This window comes from Zea mays, chromosome 10 (genome assembly GCF_902167145.1).
Source record: "Zea mays cultivar B73 chromosome 10, Zm-B73-REFERENCE-NAM-5.0, whole genome shotgun sequence".
NCBI classification, from domain to species: Eukaryota; Viridiplantae; Streptophyta; class Magnoliopsida; order Poales; family Poaceae; genus Zea; species Zea mays.
The window spans coordinates 33,918,879-33,936,884 of record NC_050105.1 but is presented as its reverse complement, the minus strand read 5'-3'; positions in this window follow the sequence as shown (position 1 = coordinate 33,936,884).

Genomic DNA, 18,006 nt, shown 5'->3' with positions numbered 1-18,006 from the left:
TAAGGCGGTATCCATTTTATAGTGTACTATCGATTACGGTTAACTTAAACAAATATGATTTAACGTTATCGGTTACCCATTACGTTACCAATATGTGAACCAAACAGCACAATATTTTCAAAAAAAAATAGCAACGTGCACAAAGCAGGGAACGGCCACCGTGGAATATAATTATTCTACTTTCTACGTGTATCTTTGTCAACGTCAAATCTATATCGTCACTGCAACTGACCAGCCCCTCCCCAAAACAATAAAACAGGAAATGTACGACGACTTTGTAAGAAACCGTCGACAGTTATGTTATATCCGACGGTACCTAGTAGCCGTCGAAAGTAACAGTTAAGTCCTACGGCCCTAGTGACAGCCGTCGGATATGTAAGAAAAATGGACCTCACCCATTTGACTAATTGATTTTGATGTTTGATTATCAACATAGCCCGTGAACTAATGTGATTGATAGTGTTTGTGTTTGTAGTATGATGCTAAAACGACTTGGACTAAGGCATTGAGGAAGCAAAACCTCAAAGGAAGACATTAAGAAGACCATATGTGAAGATCAACGAGTATCAAGCAAAGTCCAAGACAAGAAGAAAGTGTTGCCACTGGCGGACCGTCCAGCCCAGAGCACCGGACTGTCCGGTGGCACCCCAGACTGTCCGGTGCCACACTGCCGGACTGTCCAGTGCATCAGGGAACAGTAGCCTAATGACTAGTTCCTGGTGACAATATGGAGGAGAGCCACCGAACTGTCCAGTGTGACACCGGACTGTCCGGTGCAAGGCTGACAGCGCCAATGGTCACCTGCTAGATCCAACGGCTATTGGTGCACCAGACAGGGCATCGGACTATCCGGTGTGCCGCAGAGAGCAACAACTTTTCTCCAATGGCTATATTTGAGTTGGGGTCTATATATACTTCACCCAACCAGCCATTTGAAGGTGTGGGAGCCCAATCAATATACCAACACATGTTGTAGATATTTTCAATTGCCCAAACACCCAAGTTCTTAATAGAATCACTCGGTGATTAGCGTAGGTGCTTTGCGAAGTGCTTAGGTTAGTTAGAACGCTTATGCGCTTGCTCTAGGTGAATCCTAGTTAGTTGAGTGAGTTTATAAAAACCTACAAAACCACTCGGCTCTTGTGTGAGCCGTTCTAATTCTACCGAGTGGGGCGACAGTATTGTGAGACAATGACAACCGAGATTTGTCATGGCCGACACCGTGTAAAGAAGGGAACGTGGCATGTGGCGTTTCAGCCGGAAGCTCGATAGTGGACATGACAGGGAGAGTCCGAGAGGAGCCAGAAGAGGAGCACCAATTGCGCGTGGAGAAGGCCCACGACTCTCTACAGAGTTACTCGACCGTGGTGCTTGGCCCTCGCGTGGGCTACCCTTTGCGTAGGGGCACCTATGGGGGATAGATATCCTCAGGTCCTCGTGAACACTAAAACGTAACATGGGCCGTCTGATGGGCCTCTCGTTGGTTCGTTCATAGGGATGGACCAACGGTTATAGCCGGGTCGGGCGAGCCTGATCCAAGAAGACAAAGACTGACGTTGTAAGCAAATGAAGCACTGATATCTCGAGTGGGGCAGTTGTAAGCACTTGAGGGATGTACAACTTGTAAATGGATAACTCTCTTGTCGTGTATATAAGGCCGAGGGGGACTCTGGGGGATGGATATCCTCCGGGTCCTCATGCACACTGAATTGCGTCTTGGGCCGCCTGGCAGGTCTCCTCCTGGGTCATCCTATAGATGGGTCGGCCGAGTGCAACCAGGCCAGGCAAGCCCAATCTGAGCCGGCGAAGGCTAATGCCCGAGTTAAGTGCTATGGGAGCACGAGCATATCGGGCAGAACGGTTGTGATCACCTGATAGGCTAAACCCCCGACGGTAACTCGGGCGGATGAGTGAGGCATATTCAGATATGTAGGAAGACAGTTTGCTACAAACAGGGAGATAAGAGAGTGGGTTATGTTTATCACTTGTGCGGGGATAGCTCTCCTTGGTCGTGTATATAAGGTTAGGAGGTACCCAAACCATTTTCATCTCATCTCAGTCCACCACACTCATAGTTCCCAATTGTAACCCCATTCCAATACTAAGATCACCATAAGAAGTAGGGTCTTACACAGCTCCCGCGGCCCAAACCTGTATAAGTCTGTGTGTCTTTCTGTCGTGTCACCACACAAACAATCGAGTCGCAATCAACGATGTTGTACTGCTTAAAAAGCACCTCGTGGGTATCCACATAGTGTGCAGTCAAATCTGAAACATCGACAGCTGGCGCGCCAGGTAGGTGGTGCAACGTTGATAAACGCCGACTCCATTGCAGTCACCTTCAATAGCATGATCACTTTCAATCCAGGAGCGATCTTCTGCTTCGGAACCATCTCCTGCATTGCAGACCAGGAGGGAATCCTGCACCGCATAGCAATCCCACCCAGGAAGAAATCTTCCCTGGGATTGCCAAAGATGGTCGTAGGGAAATCGCGAACTGCACCAGCGACAATCCTGTTGACGGAGCAAAGGGTTGTGATGCCACACAAGACCATGCCCGGAAACACCCTAACAACTGCTTCTCAGTCAGCCACGACTTCTCTAGCACGAAGAACTCCATTGTCCACCTCACCCACTCGGGTGTGGATGTGGATCACTCGACGGAGAGAGAAGAATGCTCCAAGGCCTAACAAGACCTAGAGAGCATCACCAGTGATCACCCCGACTGCTCCGCTCTCAAGGGAGATCGGGGGAGGACACACCACTGCTCCAAGCTCCTTCTTCCTGGATGTCCTCTTCATCCAGGGAAGAGTGGAGACAGCACCCATTTTCAACGACGAGCCAACCGTGCTGGGGGAGGAGCCCCTCCAGCGCGATGCACGTCGACACTGGGACAGGCGCCATAACGTACGACGTCACCATGAAGCTGGAGAACGTGATCTAGCTCAACCTGTCTCTCGAGATGAAGCTTCTTAAGCGGGGGAAACCCCCGATGAAAGAACACACCGAGAGTGCCGCAACTCCCATCGCCGTGATCGCCGCCACACTCAGGAACGCGAGCGGGAACAAGCCGAACAGGACGCCCGGCTCTGACGCGAAAATCTACTCCTCGCCCGGAACCTGTTCCCTGACTTCTCTCGAGCACCGAATATGCTGAGCAACGTAGAAGGGGTCCTAGCACAGGTCGCCAATGGCCTGCCGCGCACCCTAGACGCGAAGGGCTATCGACAGGTGCTCACCCAAGCAAAAAATCATCTTCTACCCCTCGCTCACCCGCCGAACGACCTGCGCCACGCCATCAATAGTCGGCGAGACACGCGAAGCAACATCAGCGTTTCGCGCGATCATCGGCATGAGGATGAGATGAGGCGACGAGAGGAGTATGACCGGGATCATGGCGCACCGACTCATAGCTGTGCGACTAGAACCGAGTCGGCAGTAGCTTCCACCAGTAGCCCAGCCCCAGAATGATCGAGGTGGCATGATGCTCATTCGCCTCTCCTGTACCATCGACACGATCACTAACGGGAGGATAGGGGGACGTGTGGAGTCTCTGCTCTTACCCTGACTCCGAGCAATCCAGTGGCCTCCAAACTTCAAAGTCTCCAACATCGACAAGTACAAACCCAAGCAGGATCTAGGAGGCTGGTTGGCTGTCTACACGATCGCCGCCCGGGCTGCTAGGGTAAAGGAAGATGTCATGACAGCGTACCTACTCATCGTCTTAGGGCAGGATGTGTTGCAGTGGCTCCATGACACTTCATCGACGAATGGGAAGTCTTCAGCCATCGATTTGTCGCGAATTTTCAATCTCTCTCAAACAAACCGGCGCAACCATGGGACATCAATTCCATCATGCGCCAGAGCGACGAGACCCTCCGCTCGTTCCTCAGGCGATTCCAAACAATGAGGATCCACATTCCTGAGGTCGCGGAGGCGACTGTGATCGAGGATTTCTATCGAGGATCCAATGACTCGGCCTTCGTCTGGGCCATCCTCTAAAAGGCACCAGTCACCTTAGAACAACTGTTCCAGGAGGTGGACATCTACATCACTGCCGACAAACAAGCCTAGGACCTCATCGGAGGTGCGAAGCCCGCACCTTCAGTGCCTAGGAAGGACATGAACCAGCAATCGGACAAACACTGGGACAAAAGAGGCTTCAGAAAGAAGTGCACACCGCTAGGCTACCAGCTACTCGGTCCCACGGTGTGCCCCGCGGCGGGGTACACATGCTGGATGAGATCCTTGACTCCTACTGTCCGTACCATAACGAGATGCACCACACTCTACGAAATTGTCGGGACTTCAAGAACTCCATCGGGCATGGCCGACCGTTCCAACCGCTACCACCTCCCCCACCACGAGGAGAGCCCCTCAAGCCAGGCCAACCTTAGCAGCAGGGTGGAGGGGTGGAGGGGCTTTTCCGCGCATCGACAAGGAAGTCAATGTCATTTTCAGAGGGCATAGGGCACAGGAAAATAAGAGGCAACAGAAGCTCACCGATCGGCAGGTCCAGGTGGCCACCAACAGCGCCCCATCCCTGTATCGATGGTCAAAATACACCACTCCTTCAGTTGAGCCGACCAGTGGCTCAACTTTGATCACCCTGGCAAGTACCCCCTGCTTGTCGATCTAGTGATTCAGGAAAGCTGAGTCAAGAAGGTGCTGGTGGATGGTGGCGGCAGCATCAATGTCACCTTCCCTCGGACACTTCAAGCCTTGGGAGTTTCGATCGCCGACCTCACCTAGTCGAACACCCCCTTCTTTGGCATTGTGCCGATTGAGGGAGAGTACCTGCTGGAACACCTCTACATGTCCATCACTTTCGGCGCCTCGAACAACTATTGAATTAGGTTCCTACGCTTTGAGGTGGCTCGGTTCAATTGTGGATACAACGCCATCATTAGGACTAGGACTGGAAAAATACATGGCCATCCCGCATTACCTATACATGATCCACAAGATGTTGGGTCCCTAGGGCATCATCATCATTCGCGCCGATTTCCATGGAGCTCCGGAGTGCTTTCAGGGGGCCATCCAAACGGCTCTCAGGACCGGACCCTCGGTGGCACTCCCGGCACGAGATGATGACAAGCCAGCAGAGGATGGCCTCACAATTCCCTCAAATGAAGCATCTGCCACTACCTCTATGCGGGCGACTGAAGAAACAAAGAGGATCAACCTTGGATTTTCTGACGAGCACAAGACTGCGGTCATCAGGTCTAACCTTACCGACAAATAGGAAAGCGTGCTCGTCTAGTTTTTGCAAGATAACCGAGACGTGTTCGCATGGCAACCTGCGGACATGTCGGGAGTCCCGAGAGAGTTGGCCGAGCACCAACTCAAGGTTTATCCTCAAGCAAGGCTGATCCGAAAAAGCTGCGTCGTTTCACGCCTGACAAAAGAGAAGCTATACGGGGTTGAATTAGCTCGCCTAGTATCAGCAGGCTTTATTAGATAAGTATTGCATCCTAAATGGCTAGCAAACCATGTTCGTGTACTCAAAAAGAATAAAGTTGATTGGCGCATGTGCATCGACTATAGTGATCTCAACAAACACTGCCCAAAGGATCATTTCGGGCTCCTAGAATAGACCAGTTAATCGATTCAACTACTGGCTGCTCTATGCTCTCCTTCCTAGACTATTACTCGGGATATCACCATATCAGTCTAGCGAAGGAGGATGAAGAAAAAACTGCATTCATCATGCCCTCCGGGGCCTTCTGTTATACCTCCATACCGTTTGACCTCAAAAACGCTGGAGCAACTTACCAGAGGGCTATCCAGACATGCTTAGCCGATCACTAGGGCAAGCATGTGGAGGCTTATGTTGATAGTGTGGTAATCAAAACAGAAAACCTAGACAACTTCATTGAAGATCTACAAGAAGTCTTCAACTGCTTGAGGCGCTACCGACGGAAGCTAAATACAAAAAAGTATGTATTCGGGGTACCAGCTGGAAAGCTACTCGGGTTCATTGTCAGCCATAAAGGAATCGAGGCCAGCCTAAAGAAAATTGAAGCCATATTGAGGATGGAGCCGCCACAGTCACAGAAAAATGTACAGAGACTAACGGGATGAATGGCAGCACTAAGCCATTTTATTTCAAGGCTCTGCGAAAGGGTGATGCCATTCTACAAACTTCTCAAGAAAGTTTCCATAGACATCAAAACAACCCTAGGCCGACCCGGCATGAGGAGGAGATGAGGCGATGTCGCACGGTTTTAGGGGTCCAAAACCCGGGCGCGAAATAATCACCAAGTGTGCTGGGATCAAGTCTCACACATACGATAACTCATGGTACATAAACGAATGTCACATCATTAATACATAACGGAGTTCTGTACAAAATAGATAAATAATTACATCATATGAAGACAACGATCCAGCAACCAAAGTTGACTGGGAGACAACGGATCCACTGATATTCCTCCATTAGAAATGATGTGCCCAAGGGATGGTACTTCGTCAAGCCAGAACTCACACATGCTATACTTGGCATAGAGTTGATTATCCCTTAACTTCTGTAGCACCAATCGTAGATGTTCCTCGTGATCACTATCATTCTTCGAATAAATCAGAATGTCGTCGATGAATACCACGATGAACTTATCAAGATACTCCATAAACACCTTGTTCATCTGATTCATGAAGTAGGCTGGTGCATTAGTTAAGCCAAATGACATGACCGTGAACTCATATAGACCATATTGGGTAGAGTAGAGAAAGCCATCTTGGGAATATCAGAAGGCCTAATCTTCATTTGATGATAACCTAATCTAAGGTCAATTTTAGAGAATACCCTAGCACCTCTCATTTGATCAAATAAGTCTTCAATACGAGGTAAATGATACTTGTTCTTAATTGTGACATCATTAAGTGATCTACAATCAACAGATATTCTCTATGAACCATCCTTCTATACAAACAGAACTGGTGCTCCCTGTCACACCTGGCTTTTAGGGGTCAAAAACCCGGGCACGAAATAACCACCAGGTGTGCTGGGACCAAGTCTCACACATATGATGAATAGTGGTACAGAAACAAGTGTCACATCTTTACTATATAATAGGAGTTCTGTACAAAATAAATAAATAATTACATCATAAGGAGACAACGATCCAGCAACCCAAAGTTGACTGGGAGACGACGGCCTAGACCTCTCAAGAACTCATCACAGCATCCTCCATGCGCCTCATCCTGCGGTACCTGTTCTTGACCTGTGGGGGGTGTGAGACAACAAGAGTGAGCTCACATACGTTCTTTGCTCAACAAGTTGTGGGGAATAATGTGCATGAACTTGCCAAAGGTGGGATCTCACATGATGTGTAAGACTTACCAAAGAGGATGGTTGAAGCTGAGCATTGATTTTAAAGTTGGTCAAAATTTTATTAGCAATTACTAAGTATAAGTAAATACCAACCCAATTAAGTAATATAACAAAAGTGATAACAACACCCGCAATGCAATGCATATGTCAAATTGAATTTAGTTCCATAAATTAATCATGTGAGGGTCTGAGCTGCTCATGACCGTGAGCACGGCTAGTATACCAGTTTTACACTCTACAGAGGTTGCACATCTTTACCCACAAGTCGTGTTACCCATTTTCCACGGAGTTGATTAGACCCCATACACCTCTACCAAGGAAGCGAGACAGGGTTCCACTACGAGGCCTTTACAAAGTTCCACTAGCTTCAGAAACCCCGCTACAGTTTTTAGGAAGCTCTAGTGCAGGGATCCCTCGCCTGACCGCCATCGCAGCAAAATCAACCTAAGGACCTCCCTACTCTGACCACTCCCCTACTGCCCTTGCCCCTTTCGGGTAAGGTAGTCCTCCACTAGCTTTCCTAATTAGTCAGCCAAGGGTGTCCCATACCACCCTTGTGGTAGCACTGTTTTCCCGGGTGGTCGCTCCATGTTCCAATTAACATAATGATCTTATCATGAATAGTAAATAACAAACTGATAATGAAAGTATGATCATGAATAATATGTTTCTCAATACCCAAAACCACATAAAGCAATAACAGGTATTACCCAAGAATTCAGTGGTAAACAAGGTTTAAAGATAGCCAAACTAGGGTGACCTATTGGGTCCCATCAAAATTAAACTATGCAGATCATTATGATTAATAAGAACATGACTGGGTAAAAGAAGTGATCAAGGGCACAACTTGCCTGGGACTTGAGATTCTAGGTACCAACTTGCTCTTCAGATGACACATGTCCTTACTGCTAAACGTAGCAATACAGACAAACATGGTATAGACAAAATTAACATTACACCAAACATAAGAACAAACTGCATAATAATAATCTACGCGTCGTAATGAGATCGTGGGTACGAGAATCACTAGATTCGGAGTTATGGTTTATGGAAGATCTACGTGATTTAAATATTAAACTATATTATGAATTGATTAGGGTACACCATATGAGAGAGTATCTTATAAACAGTTAATTCAACTTTAATCTAAGTCATTACTTGATTACAAATCATCTTTTAGACCAAAGATAACCATAAGATCATGATTCTATATTAATATTAGAATAAGCTAATCCAGAAAATATAGATTAATCAAATTGATTACCTAATTATAAAAGTATGGGATATCATATAATCAATGTTGCTACTGCATAGTAAATATTTATACGAAGCTAACACAACTTGAACGGATTGAAACAGAGTTAAAATGAATTAATTATGATTTTCCGAAGTTATTTGGTACTAGAATAGAGTAATTCAAGTGAATAATTTTAATTCAAGTTTCATGGCTAAACAAAGGTACTAGATGATGAACACTATTAAAACAAAATTATTGCAGCGGAAACATATCAATTTGAAGCTAAAATGGATTTAACATGAATTATCTAAATTTCTATACATTTTTATATTTAATTTTTATACCTTAAATAGTTTCCAGGACTAAACTGCAAAAGCCAGGGGCCTAACTGCTAAATCTTCCTATAGTGGAGGGATGGCGGGTTATTTTCTGAAATCCTGGAGGGGTCTTTTGCAATTGTCCCTGGCCAAAGGGGTAAGGAGTGTTTAGGGCCGTCTGATTACGATCCAGCGGTCCGGATTCGATCCTCATTTAAAACGAATCGGTAAGCAACTACGGTGCCGTTTGGTTCATGAAATGTAACGTAAATGGTAATGGTAACGATTGTCACTTGAATACCGGCGGTAACAAATTTGAATAAGGAGGTATCAATTTATAGTGTGTTATTAATTACGGTTAGACTCAAACAAACATTATCTAACGTTATTGGTTACCTATTGCGTTACCAATATGTGAACCAAACGGCACCTACGATCGTAGGATCACGGAGCGATGGCCCTAAATTTGCCAACGACACGTGTTGGCCCCAACCCCCATATCACGGATCAAGGGCGTGGATCAAAGGGCGCCGGGGTTTTCTTCCACCAGGTCAAATCGCGACCGTTCATTTGCAAACCAACGGCGCCGGGGTTTTCTTCCACCAATAGCGCACGTGTAGCGGCGCTCCGATCTCCTCTGCGGCGAGCATCACGCCGGCGCAGGCCGATCTTGCTACCCCCGACCTGTCCCCCAACCACCCGGTGAGAAAGGGAGCGAGCATGAAGGCGAGCATCAGGGAACGTTCCTTACCGGCGATTGAGGCAGCGGCCAGTCTGGCCGCGTAGCATGGCGCATCCGCGGCGGTGGTGAAAGCACGGTGAGAAATTCTGCTGCGCCAATCCACCCCATCAACACCGAAGACCCATAGATGCATGCAGTGCGCTTCGGTGAAGATCACTGACCCGATCACGGGTGACAGCGAGCTGCCCCACGGTGGGGAGGAACGCAGGGCTCAACCGGCGCGGCAGCTAGTGGGGAAAAGGGATGAGGTGAGGAAAAGCGGCTGCTGCAAGACGCGCGTGGGCACGGAGGCAAGCGTCCAAGTGCGGGACGAGAGGTAATCCAGGGCACCATGAGGGAGGTCGGATGAGCTCCATGGAGGATCTCACCAGCACCCCACAGGGATTTGGGCGACCCATTCCTTCTCGGTGATGGCGTGGGCGTGACCGATGACAGATGGCTTCGGTGCTCGGCGGGTCGAGACGGCGTGATGCCATGCTTTATGGTGTTAGGGACCCGGACTGGACGTGTGCGCCGGCCCAACGCTCATCTGCTGGGCCCGAATGGGTGTAATGTGTGTGACAAGTGCGCCTGCGTGCGCGAGCCCAGGACACGGTGTGTGCGGTGGAGAGCGCCTGCGTCCGTGTACTTATGTGATACCTTGTAGCAGAGGAAAGATCATCAAAAGAACATAATACATATTACAATTGACTGCTACATCTCTCTTTCTTCTACCTCACGCCTTCTCCATTCTGTCTCCTCGGTCTCTCTTTCTACTCGTTCTCCAGTAGCCTGTCACAACGCTAACAATTGGTATCAGAGGAATCGATTCTCGCTCTAGCTCTATGGATCCCGCTGCCGTCAAGTTCCTCCTCGACGAGATCGGCAGAAAGTTCGACGAGGCCGACGCTCGCTTCGATCGACTCTTCGCCAGGCTGCAGCAACCCACACGCGGAAGCACTTCCTTCCCCTGCAACGGCGACTTGGGCGACGTCACCTCCACTGACCCCGACACGCCGCTCGGCTCGGGCGCCGACAGCATCCCCACCCACGCCGGCGAAGGGCCCCTCGAGCCAGCCCATGGAGATGTGGCCGTAGGCGGCCTCGGTGATGTGGGCGCAGTCCTAGTTCTAGTGGAGGCCGCAACCCGGCGCCGAACCCCGATGCTCAGCTTCGTCGGGAACTACTCGCAACCGCACGACAACCAGACTTCCGCTGTCGAGGAGGCCATGGTCGCGGGCGCGGGAGACCCCGGGCAGCTCGACCAGCTCTTGCTGCTCGACCCCTATGCCGAGGACGACATCACCAACACCATGCCCACAAGGTGTTCGACACTCATTCTCACTCCGACACCTACGACCGTCATCAAGGCGGCAGCGTCAGCTACATCAGCGAAGCCTGCTGCGTCAACATGTTCTTCAGCATCAGCTGCTCAAGGTATCAATGACTGCGGCGGCGGCGGTGGCTGGCTCCATCGTGTTCCGCGACGCCTACCCAGGCCCTACGAAGTGCCCGACCGGGGCCTTCTCTGCAACCTGCTCTGTTCCGTCCCTTTGTCCATGGAGGGCAGAGGGTGGGCGGACAACCAAGACTACAGCGTGTCCTGCACCTTCGGCGCCGACGTCGTGGCGGACTTCCTCCGCGCGCGCGACATGGACCTCGTGTGCAGGGCGCACCAAGTGGTGGAGGACGGATACGAGTTCTTCGTAGATCGCCAACTCGTCACCGTATTCCCCGCCACCAACTACTGCGGCGAGTTCCATAATGCTGCCGTCATGACCATCTACCCCATCATCATCAAGCTGGAGATGGGCAGCAATAGCAGTTGTTCCCTCGGGTGTTCGACCAAATGTCCCAGCCAAGCACTACACAACATTGTCAAGCCCAGTCTGGTATCCGTGGTGACTATTGCAGGCACACCTTCATCTACTTTGATTGATTCTCAAGTGGTGTTCGGTGAAATGCAACCAAGGGAACATCGCACTTTGATGACAGCCACCATTGAGTTGCGCTTCGTTTTATGGAATTGTTTCATTATGGATTGGGTTGCTACGCAGCAAAAACCACAATGGCCACCACCTGTACAGTTGGCCACTGGTATTCAGCTAAGACCAGTACCCTGGCCATCTTGTTATGCAGGCTTGGTGTGGTTGATTAAATCACTGGATCAAGTGGCCGGTGACATTCCACCAAAGCCCCCTTGGTTGGCGTCTGATCCAGACAATTTGTTCAGAGTTGATTATAGCTCCAGTACCAAAAGTGCTTCCTTACAATATGCAGAAGTGGATCCAAGTGAGATTGAGGAGGACCTTCAAAGTTTGCGTGAAGGTGGTGCAGACTGTATTTGTGCAGAGGTTGGTCAATCCGCCAAGGATGAACGTGAGCAAGGGTGCTACTCGACCAAATCCTCCAGGCTTATTTCACTTTGGATCTATCAATATAAGCCAGGATTACAAGCTGAGCTGCGGGTGGCCAACAGCGGCACTAACCATGATGCTACATCCAACAGCTTCAAGGGGCAAACCTCGGCCATCAGGTCCTTATCCTTGTCAAGGATTGGTCATGGATTCAGTGTTGGTGCGTACAAGGATATTAACAAGGATGGCAAGCCCTACATTCAGGTCAAGATGAAGGATGGGCAGAACAAAATCAGTGCCATGAAGGATACTGCTGATGCATACCTTGGTGCTCTCATTCTTACGACTGTGGCAACATCTTCGGCATCGACAACGAGAATAGGTGTTTCTGATCCATATGGCTGAGCTGACTCAAAAGGGCGTTCCCTTAAGCAGCAGCATGTTGATTGGATATCTTCTTTCAGAGTTCACGTAATTTTTTCGCAATTTCTGAATGTCGCTGCATCTGAAACTAGAAATGGAGTTTGTGCAGCCCACAACTATCTGTCAGATTCACTGGACCAACAAGATGGTATTGGTTGGCCATTTGGTAGACATGACGAGATGGTTTGGCTACAAATAGCTGTGGTCAGCTACAACAAATCAGTCGAGGTTCAATTTGGGAATACTAGTCTTCGGCCTATGCCATGGTCGTCTTTCACCATCATGAGTGTAGGTACTGCAGTTTGGTATTGTGACACCTTCTGGACGCCCCTATCTCCACCTACAGATCAAGAGGAAAAACATCAACGTCCGTGTGGTGCTCCTAACAGGCCAGTTCATGGCACACATGATCAGGATAGCATGTCTGTGGTGCTCCTAACAGGCAATCTGGTTTTAATCTTGCCTTGGGTTATTTTTGTCACTCATGATCTCGGTGGTACCTGTCAGATGGACACAAACGGGACTCTCCAAAGGCGCAGGAATTTGTCTACTCCAACAGCAAGGACCGACCTCCAACAGCAAGCATCTCGCAGCCGTGTCTCAACTCAGAACATGACTCACTACTTGAACAAGTGCTACAATGCCAATCTGAAGAGGAATATTCAGGAAGCGAAGTTGTGGTATCCCGTTCTTAATCGGCTTGGGGGCAAGCCGAAGCTTAAGGAGGGGGGAATGTTAGGGACCCGGACTGGACGTGTGCGCCGACCCAACGCTCATCTGCTGGGCACGAATGGGTGTAATGTGTGTGACAAGTGCGCCTGCGTGCGCGAGCCCAGGACACGGTGTGTGCGGTGGAGAGCGCCTGCGTCCGTGTACTTATGTGATACCTTGTAGCAGAGGAAAGATCATCAAAAGAACATAATACAGATTACAATTGACTGCTACATCTCTCTTTCTTCTACCTCACGCCTTCTCCATTCTGTCTCCTCGGTCTCTCTTTCTACTCGTTCTCCAGTAGCCTGTCACAACGCTAACATATGGAGGAAGGGGCGAGTCCACGTCAAGGAAATCGGCAGCAGTTCGGCGCGGAATTTTCGAGGATTCGGCGGAGGTTGTTGTGATCCGGCGTTGATACTGCGTTGTGCAGAGCTTGGAAAAGATAAGGAAGAAGGACACACGCTGACATGCCATGCCCACACCCCAGACACCATCATCAGATACCGCGCGGGAGGGAGCTAGCCTTGGGGCCCTACCTGTCACTGCCTCCGTGTAGTGCAGAGGCTGCTCAGCGGGCCCACCCTGTCAGGCCGCAGTGCCTGCGCATAGATGGGCCGGGATGAGGGGACACTGGGCTGAGACGCGGAGGGGGTGAAGTTGGGCCGTAAACAGGGAGCTCGGCCCAAGCACAGAGATATCTTTTCTTTTTTTCCCAATTCTTATTTCATTTCTATTTTCAAATTTCGAACTCTAAAGCAGATTCAAACAAGGTTTGAATTTAAAACTAAATTCAATGCTAAGTAAAAGATCCGGGATGCCATGCAAAGTTTATTTTATTTATTTATTGGTTAATTATTCACCTAAATAAATGTTTCTATATGCATAACTCATAAGAGAATAATTCACACATTACTTCATTTTGTTTAGGAGAAATTTAATATAAAATATTCACCATGATTTGATTCAAATATTGTTAAGGAGTGTTTTAATTATAAAGTTATAATAAATAGATTGAAAGTTTTTCTTTTAAGTTTCCAAATTTGGTATTTTGAACTCAAATTTGTTGGTGCGTTTCACTGATTAGGTGCAAGAACAAAGAACAAATATGAAGAATTACAGTTATTTATTTACATATATATATATATATACTTTTTTTATTCTACCAATTTTAGGTCTTACACTCCCCAAGGTGAGGAACTCGGACGAATGTAGCCCGGCTCCTATAACTATGTTAGTTGCTTCTAAAGTTCTTTTAATTCTTCCACTAACATCATATATGGCCTTTTAGAAATAGGAGCAGTTCTAGGTAAGAGATCAATAACAAATTCAACTTCCCTATTTGGTGGCATCCCAGGTAACTCCACTGGAAAGACATCTGGGAACTCTCTAACCACACCGATGTTTCTGCCCACAAATTTAGCATCTACTAGACATATGGCGGATCTGGTGGAGGGGGTCATAGTAATCATGACTTCGAACTTTTCTCCTTTTGGACTAGTGAGTTCTACGGTTCCTTAGCACAATGTATAACTACCTTTGCTTTCTTTAACCATGACATACCAAGTATCTGATCTATAATGCTTTCCTCTAATACTATAGGCATAGACCAGAATTCCCTCCCCATGATTATCAATGTTAATCTGTTGGTCATATAATTTGCTTCAATAGACCCTTTAGGGGTGATTACTATCATGGGTTTTTGCATATTTTGAAATGGTAACTCATTTGTATTGACATAACGAGCAGAAATGAATGAATGCGTAGCTCCGAAATCAAATAACATAGCTACAGGAACTGAATTAATATAAAACGTACCAATAGCAATATCGGCACCATCAGCAGTAGCATTCGCACTGACTTGGTTGACTCTGGCAATGCTGAATCCCTTGCCGGAAGCTGGAGTCTGTTGCTTGCCCTAAACATTGCTTTGATCTGGTGTGTAGGGGTTCATCTTCGAACAAGCATTGGTGTAGTGCCCAACCGCATCACACTTGAAGCAAGTGGTGACTGTAGTAGTACCCTGGCCAGCAGGTCTCGTCGGGGTGCCAGTGGGGGTAGCCTGATGAGTATGTGGAGTCTGCGGTGTCCCTTGTGGTGTATACTGAGCAAGTAGTTGGTAAGACTGCTGCCCTCCTCCAGGACGGGCTGGTGTACCCTACGGTGGAACATAGCGAGGACGGATGCTACTGCTCCCCTACCCTTTGGTGATAGCCTTCCTCTTCTTCTCGCCCAGCTGAACACGTTTGTGTTCAATAGCTATAGCCTTGTCCAGAAGCCTCTAGAAAGATGGGAAGGTGTGAGATACTAGCTAATACTGGAGTGGCCCAACGAGTCCCTCCATGAACTGCTCCTGCTTCTTTTCATCATCAGCAACCTCCTCTGGAGCATACCTTGACAACTGAATGAGTTTATCACGGTATTCACTCATGTTGCCTTGCATTAGTGACAAAAATTCCTTCTTCTTAATTTTCATCAAGCCAGCAGGAATATGGTAGTTTATGAATTGTGTAGAAAATTCTGCCCAGGTAATAGTGTTGGTAGCGGCATGGGCAGCACAATAGGAGTCCCACCAATCAGTAGTGGGGCCAGTGAGACGACCCAACGCATAGAGCACCTTCTCCCGATCAGTACATTGAGCAATATTGAGCATCTTTTCGACTGATTTCAGCCAATCATCAGCATGTAGGGTATCTGGAGAGCTGGAGAATGTGGGCGGCTTATGACTCATGAATTCCCGGTGCTTGTCCTAGGGTGGATCTGGTGGTGGTGGTGGTGGAGGTAGTGGTGGTTGTTCCTGTCGTTCTAGTCGTTCTTGTCTCATCTGATGTCGCATTTCCTGTCGTTCCTGACGCATCTCCTAGCGTTCTTGCTGCATCTGAGCTTGCATTTCAGTCATTGTGTTCGCCATTTGCTGCAGCAGTTGCATCTGAGCGACAGCTACTGAATCCATCCCAGCCGGTGGAGGGTTTGGTGGAGGATTCATCTATGGATGTGGTTGGTTAGCAATCCTTCTACGACGACCATTGGCAGGTAGATCAATACCGCCTCCCTTCTTGGTATTGACCATCTGAGTTAGAAACACATGGTAAGATAGAATTGCAGATGAGACAGGTAATTACGAGACATCCACTTTTAGATCATGATCTTTTGGGGTCTTAATAGCTCAGTAGATTAGTTTGTCACCTACTAATACTAATGCATTACCTTATGGCGGTACATGCTAGAATGCCCTGCTATACTATTTTAGTCAATCAAAGAAGCAACTCAAGCATTTATCATCAGAACAAACATCCATACACTTTAGATAGAGAATATATATATATTTGTATTAGGTCTCCAATCTCTTTAGATGGTCTTTAGATGTAGGATTCCAAGGTGTGAAATCCTTCTTCTCTTTCAAGAGTAGAAAAGGTAAGAGTAGTCAGAGTAGAACAGCCAAAGGTGAGACAAGATCAAAAAAAGTATAGAAAGAATATGAGTAAGGTAAGTGGGTAAGGGTTTTGTCCAGTTCTATCTAGGTTTCATCCTACAGTCAACATTTCATCTCATACCACTTCTGTCACACCCGGATTTAATGGGTAAAGCCGGGTGCGTCTCATATGTGCGCCAAACAAGAACAACGCATATAATGACCAAGTGTATAGAGATAAATGTCACAAATATAATTACATAGCGGAAGTATCTTACAAAAATAAATGATAACAATAAAGCGAACTAATAATTATTCCTTGGCGCCATCAAGCTGACTCAAAGACGTCACCTAGATCAACTCGTACTCCTCGTTGTAGACCTCCTCCTGGACTACCTGCTCTTCACTTGTGTGTGGGGGGGGGTTATATATAGCAAGGGTGAGTTCACAAAAGATCATAGCTCAAAAAGTTGTGGGGAATAATGTGCATGAACTCACCAAAGGTGGGAGCTCATGTGAAGTGTAAGGTTGATCAATGTAACACCCTGAAACCATCAATTGAAGATAACTTAGTTTATATTATTATTTTTCAATAGAAAGGAAAAATACTTATGATTTCTAATAGTAAAATGGTAATATAAATAATTTGAACAATTCTTGAATAGATAAAATTTTACCAAGTTTTTGTTGCACTCATGCCAAAGCATATATTTTGTTTGAATTGATTTGCAAATCCAATCTCGGGATTTGATCTTGTGAAGAAAATCTCATTTTACAAAACAATAATGAATTGCTAAAATAAGGTTTTTGGAAAATATGTATATTAATAATTTTAGTTTATAATGGTAATTAGGGTAATAAGTTTTCATTTAATTTTGTGTCATTTATTTACCTTTGAAATGATTTTTGATTGCTTAGAATTGATTTTTGAATACTTAATAGCATTTCTTCTTAATTAAAAATCCAAATAAATAATATAATTATTAGTCCCAAAAAGAAATATTTTATAAATAGTGTTGGTTTAAACATTATGAATTTTAGGGTTATTTAAATATGTATTTCAAAATTAGAAAAGGAAATAGAAAAAAAGAAAAAAAACTAAACCTAACGGCCCATTTGGCCCATGAAGAGCGCGCTGCCCCGTGCCCCCTTGACCTAGCCGCCGCCGCTAGGGGTAATTTTCCCTTTCCCCTGCCGCGCGGGCCCCCCCAGGCCATCTCCTCCTCCCTGCCTCTCTGCTCCACGCGCGCCGCCAGGAGGACCGACCGTGGAGCCGCCTCGACGCCCGCTCGCTACCCCGACCGAAGCCCCGACGCCGTGCCCCGCGCCCTACGACCCCTACCGCCATCCCCGCGCAGCCAACTGGCCGAGCAACCCCTGCCGCGAAGCCCAGGCCGACGACACCCCGGCAGCCTCACCGTGCGAGCCGCCTGCACCCAGCGCCGCCCCGCGTGCAGCTCCTCAAGCCCCGACGCGTGCCTCTGGCCGGCCG